Raw genomic sequence first — 7,844 nt, forward strand, 5'->3', positions numbered from 1 at the left:
GATACATGCAAAAGCTGTGTCTATTATCTGTCAAACAGAAGATCTATAAATCACAAACTTATACATACAAAAATGGAGCAGAAAGAGAGAACTTCAAGTAAAAGTAGACAAATCCACAATTCAGTCATACATAATTTATAGAAAAAGTAGAAAGTCTATCAGGAAAGACATGGAACACTTGAAAATCACAAACAAATTTGACTTAATTGGCATTTTAGAACATTCCTCCCAATAAAAGCAGAGTATATAGTCTTCTAAAGTGCATATGGAATATTTACAGACAGAGCATATTCTGAGCCATAAAAAATTCAGGTCATACACCACTGGCTTACACCACACACAAAGATAAATTCAAAATGGATTAAGGACCTAAATGTGAGACCTGAAACTATAAAAATCCTAGAAGAGAGCAAAAGCAGTAATTTCTCCAACACTGGATGTGGCAACTTTTTTCTAGATACGCCTCCTGAGGCAAGGGAAACAAAAGCAAAACTAAACTATTGGAACTACATCAGGATGCCTGGGTGGCTCAGTTAAGCATCGGCCTTCGGCTCAGATCATGATCCCAGGGTCCTGGGATTGAGCCCCGTGTCGGGTTCCTTGCTCAGCAGGAAGCTTGCTTCTCCTTCTCCCTCTGCTTGCCACTCCCCCTGCTTTCTCTGTCAAATAAATAAATAAAATCTTTAAAAAATAAATAAATAAAAAATAAACTATTGAGACTACATCAAAATAAAAAGCTTCTGCACAGCAAAGGAAACAATCAACAAAACTAAAAGACAACCTACTGAATGGGAGAAGATATCTGCAAATGACATCTCTGGTAAAGGATTAGTATACAAAATATATAAAGAACTGATACAACTCAACACTGAAAAAACAAATAATCCAATTAAAAAATGGGCAGAAGATATAAACAGAAATTTCTCCAAAGAAGAAATACAGATGGTCAACAGACACATGAAAAGATGATCAACATCACTTATCATCAAGGAAATGCAAATCAAAACCACAATGAGATATTACTTCACAGTTGTCAGAATGGTTAAAATCAAAAACACAAGAAACAACAAATGTTGGAGAGGATGTGCAGAAAGGGGAACCCTGATGCACTGTTGGTAGGAATGAAAGAAAACTGGTGCAGCTGCTGTGAAAAACAGTATGGAGTTTCCTCAAAAAGTTAAAAATGGAACTACCCTACAATCCAGTAATTGCACTACTGGATACTTATCCAAAAAAAACAAAACACTAATTCAAAGGGATACATGCACCCCTATGTTTATTTCAGCATTTTTTTTTACAATAACCAATTATGGAAGCAGCCCAAGCATCCACCAATTGGTGAACAGATAAAGAAGATATATATAAGAGAATATTATTCAGCCATAAAAAAGAATGAAATCTTGCTATTTGCAACAACGTGGATGGAGTTAGAGAGTATAATGCTAAGTAAAATAAGCCAGTCAGAGAAAGGCAAATACCATACAATTTCATTTACATGTGGAATTTAAGAAACAAAACAAATGAGCAAGGGAAAAAAAAGGAGAGAGAGACAAACCAAGACTTAGACCCTTAATTATAGAGAACATACTGATGGTTACCAGAGGGAAGGTGGAAGGATGGTTGAAATATTAGAAGTAAATTAAAGATAAAAATTAAAAACTGAAGAAGATAGTGGATATGAAAAAATTCAGGTCAAACAAAGTATATTCTCTGAATATAATGAAATTGAGATAAAAATCATTAACAGAAATATCTCCAGAAATCCCAAAATATTTGGAAATGAAATAAGATTCTTATAAATAACCCATAAGTCAAAGAAGAAATTAACAGAAAAATTAGAAAGCTTTTCTAATGAATGAAAATGAAAACACAACATATCAAATTTTGAAGAATACTTCTAAAGTAGTAGTTGGGACAAAATATGTACTGAATACCTATATTTAAGATGAAGGAGGATGAGGAGAAAGACAAGGAAGAGAAAGAGGAGAAAGGTCTCTAATCAACAACCTCAGCATTCATTTTGAAAATGAAAAGAGCAAACTAAACCCAAAGTTAACAAAGGATAAGAAATTAAAAAATGAAAATCAATAAAATAAAAAACAGAAAAATGAGAGAAAAATCAACAAAACCAAAATCTGGTTGTTTTGGGAAACCAGAAATACTGATAACCTCTCCCAAAATTTTTCAGAGAGACACAGAGAAAACAAATTACCAATATCAGGAATAAAAGAAGCAAAATCATTATAGATTCTAAAGATAAGCAAATATTATGAATAATTTTATGTCAATAAACAATTTAGGTGAAATGGACATGTTCTTTGAAAGGCACAAAGTACCAAGCCTCACTCAAGAAGAAGTAACCTAAATAACTCATATCTATTACATTAATTGTAATTGGAGTTAAAAGTTCTCCCACAAACAAAAGTCCAGGCCCAAATAGCTTCACTGGTAAAATCTACCAAATATTTAACAAAGAAATAATACCAATTCTACATAAACTGCTGTAGAAATTTAAAAATTAAAGAGTACTTTCCAATCTATTTGTATAAGACCAGCATTATCCTAATACAAAAATCAGGCAAAGATATTACAAGAAAAGAAAATTACAGACCAATAACTCTCATGATCATGTATACAAAAATTCTAAGCAAAATTTTAGCAAAACAATTCCAATGTTGTACAAAAAGTATAATACATCATGACCAAGTTGAATTTAATCTTTAAAATGCACTATTGGCCTTTTGGCTCCCTGAGCAGCACCATGGCGGTGGGCAAGAACAAGTGCCTTATGAAAGGCGGCAAAAAGGAAGCCAAGAAGAAAGTGGTTGATCCATTTTCTAAGAAAGATTGGTAAGATGTAAAAGCACCAGCTATGTTCAATATAAGAAATATTGGGGGGGCGCCTGGGTGGCTCAGTCGGTTAAGTGTCTGCCTTCAGCTCAGGTCATGATCCCAGGGTCCTGGGATCGAGCCCCACATTGGGCTCCCTGCTCTGCAGGAAGCCTGCTTCTCCCTCTCCCACTTCCCCTGCTTGTGTTCCCTCTCTCGCTGTGTCTCTCTCTGTCAAATAAATAAATAAAATCTTAAAAAAAATAAATAAAAATAAAAAAATTTAAAAAAAGAAATATTGGGAAAACATCAGTCACAAGAACTCAAGGAACCAAAATCACATCTGACGGCCTCAAGGGTCATGTTTTTGAAATGAGCCTTGCTGATCTGCAGAATGATGTAGTTGCATTTAGAAAATTCAAGCTAATTACTGAGGATGTTCAGGGCAAAAACTGCCTGACTAATTTCCATGGCATGGATCTTACCCATGACAAAATGTGCTCCATGGTCAAAAAATGGCAGACCATGATTGAAGCTCATGTTGATGTCAAGACTACCGACGGTTATTTGCTTCATCAGTTTTGTGTTGGTTTTACTAAAAAAAGCAATAATCAGATTTGGAAGACCTCTTATGCTCAGCACCAACAGGTCTGTCAAATTCAGAAAAAGATGATGGAAATCATGACCCAAGAGGTGCAGACAAATGACTTGAAAGAAGTGGTTAATAAATTGATTCCAGACAGCATTGGAAAAGATATAGAAAAAGTTTGTCAGTCTATTTATCCATTCCATGATATCTTCGTTAGAAAAGTAAAAATGCTGAAGAAGCCCAAGTTTGAATTGGGAAAACTCATGGAGCTTCATGGTGAAGGCAGTAGTTCTGGAAAAGCTACCGGGGATGAGACCCATGCTAAAGTTGAACGAGCTGATTGATATGAGCCACCAGTCCAAGAATCTGTTTAAAATTCAGACATTTAATGGTGACAAATAAAAAACCTTATTTGTGATGTTTTAAAAAAATACACTATTGGTTAAACATTCAAAAATCAATGTAAAATACCATATTCATTAATTTTTTAAAAAACTATATGATAATCTCAGTAGATACAGAAAATACATTTGACAAAATCCAGTGTTAATTCCTTATTTTTAAAAAAATTCTCAACAAACTACAAATAGAAGGGAACGTTCTCAACCCAATAAAGGCATCTACATAAAGCTTATAGCTACCATCAAACATAATGGTAAAAAACTAAATATTTTCCCCCTAAGACAAGAACAAAATAAAGATGCCCATTCTCACCAGTTCTGTTCAACGCTGTACTGGAGACTCTGGCCAGAGCAATAAGGCAAGGAAAAGAAATAAAGGGCAGCCAGTTTGGAAAGGAAGAAGAAACGTTGTCTTTTTTCACAGATGACATGATTATCTATGTAAAAAAAATATGATGGAATGTGCAATAAAGCAACTAGAACCAGTAAGTGAATTTAAAAGGTTGCAGGATATAAGATCGAGATACAAAATCAATTATATCTTCATCTACCAACAACAAACAGCTGGAAGTTGAAATTTTTCAATATATTATTTACAATAGCAACAAAAATATGTAATTATTAGGAACAAATCTGAACACAGAAAATTACAAAACATTGTTGAGAGAAACTGAAGAAGACCTAAGTAAATGAAGAGATAAACCATGTTTATGAATCAGAAGACAGAAGTTCTACCCAAACTGATCTATAAATTCAATACAACACAATCAAAACCCAAGTTGAATTTTTTTGTAGAAATGGACAAACTGATCCTAACACTCATAGGTAAACACAAAGGACCTAGAATCCCCGAAACAACTTTTAAATTTGAGGACTAACATTATAATTATAAAGCTACAATAATCAAAAGAGTGAGTTATTGCCATAAAAATAGGTCCATATAACAGAATAAAGAATTCAAAAATTAGACCCAGACATACATGAACAATTGATTTTCAACAAAGGTATAAAAACAATTCAGTGGAGAAAGAAAAATCTTTTAAACACGTGCTGATGGAAGGGAGTCTGGGTGACTCAGTCAGCTGGGTGTCCAACTCTTGATTTTGGCTCAGGTCATGATCTCAGCGTCATGAGATAGAGCCCCATGTGGGGCTCCCTGTAAGTGTGGAACCCACTTCAGACTCTCTCTCCCTCTCCCTCTGCTTCTCACCCCCCCCCGTCCCCATTTGCATGCTTGTGCTCTCTCTCTCTCTCCCCCCCTAGAAAATAAAATAAACACATGGTGATGGAATAATTGGCTATCCATAAGCAAAAATAATAATAATTTTGATACATACCACATACCAAAATTAATCCAAAATCAATCACAGATTTAATATAAACTGGAAATTATAAACTTCCAGAGAAAACATAGCAGAAAACCTTTGTGACTTGGATTAGGGAAAATTTTCTTAGATATGAAGCTAAAACAATGATCAATTAAAAAACAAATTGTTAAATTGGACTTGGTATTAGTATTCTCCAGAGAAACAGAACCAATAGGATGTATACATAGAAAGAAGTTTATTATAAGGAATTGGCTTATGCAATTATGGAAGCTAAGAAGTGTCAAGATATGTAGTCAGCAAAGCTGGAGACCCAGTCAATATGTGATTCTAGTCTGAGTTCAAAGGCCTAAGAACCAGGAGAGATGATGGTATAATTCCATCTGAAAGTCAACAAACTTGAGACAAAAGAAGAGCCAATGTTTCCATTTGAGTCCAAAGCCAGGAAAGACCAATGTCCTAGGCTCAAAGCAGTCAGTTAGGAGTTCCCTTTTACTCACAGGTCAATGGGCTCCCAAATCAGGGATAACAGCCCTACCTGCTTTCCTCAGTATACAGATTCATATGTTAATCTTGTCCAAAAACGTCCTCACAGACACACTCAGAATAATGTTGGTCCAAATATCTGGGAACCCTATGACCCACTCAAGATAACACATAAAATTAATCATCACAGACTTCATCAAATTTAAAATTACTCCTCCTTAAAAGACACTTAAGACAATGAAAAGATGAGCAAAAGACTGGGAGAAAACATTTGCAAAGCACCTCTTGATAAAGGACTTGTATTCAGAATATATTTAAAAAAACTCTCAAAACAATAAGAAACCAAACAACCCAGTTTTTTAAAATGAGCAAAAGATTTGAACAGAAACTTCAACAAAGAAAACATATGAATGGCAAATAAGCATATGAGACAATGTTCAACATCATTAGTCATTAGGAAAATACAAATTAAAATCACAACTAGATACCACTATGCATCCACCTAAATGGTTAAAAAATTTTTTAATGACCATACCAAGTGTTGTCAAGAATGTGGAGGAACTGGAATGTTCATATACTGCTAAGGGGAAAGTAACATGGTAGGATCACTTTGGAAACAAATGGGAATTTTCTTTAAAAGTTAAATATGCACCTACCATATGATCCAACCATTCCTCTTCTAGTTATTTAGAGTATATGTCCATTCAAAGACTTGTGCACAAATGTTCATAAAAGATGTAATTGTAAAAGCTAAAAACTAGAAACAACCCAGAAGTTCATCAATGGGTAAATGGATGAATAAATTGGTATATCATATAATGGGATACTACTCAGAAATAGAAAGAAATAAATTATTAATAAACAATACAAACATGGATGAATCTCAAAACAATTAAGCTGAATGAAAGAAGCCAGAGCACGAGGATGTGGAGAAAAAATTATTGTGCACTGTTGGTGAGAATGCAAACTGATGCTGCCACTGTGGAAAACAGTATGGAAGTTCCTCAGAAAATTAAAAATATAACTACTCTCGGATGCCTGGGTGGCTCAGTCAGTTAAGCACCCAACAATTGATCTCAGCTCAAGTCTTGATCTCAGGGTTATGAGTTCAAGCCCCACATTGGGCTCCACGCTGGGCAAGGAGACTACTTTAAAAAAAATAAAATAGAACTACCCTAAGATCCAATAACTGTACCACTGAGTATTTACCTAAAGAATATGAAAACACTAATTTGAAAAGATATATGCATCCCTATATTTATTGCAGCATTATTTGCAATAGCCAAATTATGGAGGCAGCCCAAGTGTCCATCAACAGATGAATGGATAAAGATGTGGTATATATATATATAAAAATATATAAAATATATATATTTAGGGTGCCTGGGTGGCTCAGTTGGTTAAGCGACCGCCTTCGGCTCAGGTCATGATCCTGGAGTCCTGGGATCGAGTCCCGCATCGGGCTCCCTGCTTGGTAGGGAGTCTGCTTCTCCCTCTCACCCTACCCCCTCTTGTGTTCTCTCTCTCTGTCTCAAATTAAAAATATATATATATTTATATATAATATAAATATATATATATATAATGGAATATTACTCAGCCATAAAAAAAGAATGAAATCTTGCCACTTACAACAACATGGATGGACCCAGAGGGTATAATACTAAGTGAAATAAGCCAGTCAGAGAAAGACAAATACCATATGATTTCACTCATTTGTGGAATTTAAGAAATAAATTTTTTTTTAAATTTAAGAAATAAAACAAATGAACAAAGAAAAAAGAGACAAACCAAAAAATAAACTTAACTATTTAACTACAGAGAACAAACTGGTGGTTACCAGTGGGGAGGTTGGTGAGAGGGATGGGTAAAATAAGTAAAGGGGATTAAAAGTACACTTATCACAATGAGCACTGAGTAATGTATAGAATTGCTGAATTGCTATATTGTACACCTGAAACTAATATAACACTGTACATTAAAGAAAAAGAAACCAAAAATAGTACTTATTGTATAATATCATTTATGTAAAATTATAAAAAACATAAACTAACCAGTAGTGATAGCAAGCAGATGAGTGGTTGCCTAAGAGCATGTTGGGAGTAAAGGAAAGGTTTGTGCAGCTGGGGAGATAGGGATTACAAAGGGGCATGTGGAAACTTCTGGGGGTAATGGATGTGTTCACTATCTTAATTGTGGTGATGATCTCATGGG

At 34.5% G+C, this 7,844-nt stretch overlaps 1 pseudogene; it reads left to right on the top strand.

Annotated features, from left to right (window-relative positions):
* The first annotated feature begins 2,761 nt into the window (after nucleotides 1-2,761).
* On the top strand, nucleotides 2,762-3,792 carry LOC123854962 (small ribosomal subunit protein eS1-like; annotated as a pseudogene).
* Nucleotides 3,793-7,844: the final 4,052 nt, after the last annotated feature.

Source organism: Mirounga angustirostris, unplaced genomic scaffold (genome assembly GCF_029215605.1).
Source record: "Mirounga angustirostris isolate CCGP_5_RB_7025 unplaced genomic scaffold, mMirAng1.0.hap1 SCAF_16, whole genome shotgun sequence".
NCBI lineage: Eukaryota > Metazoa > Chordata > Mammalia > Carnivora > Phocidae > Mirounga > Mirounga angustirostris.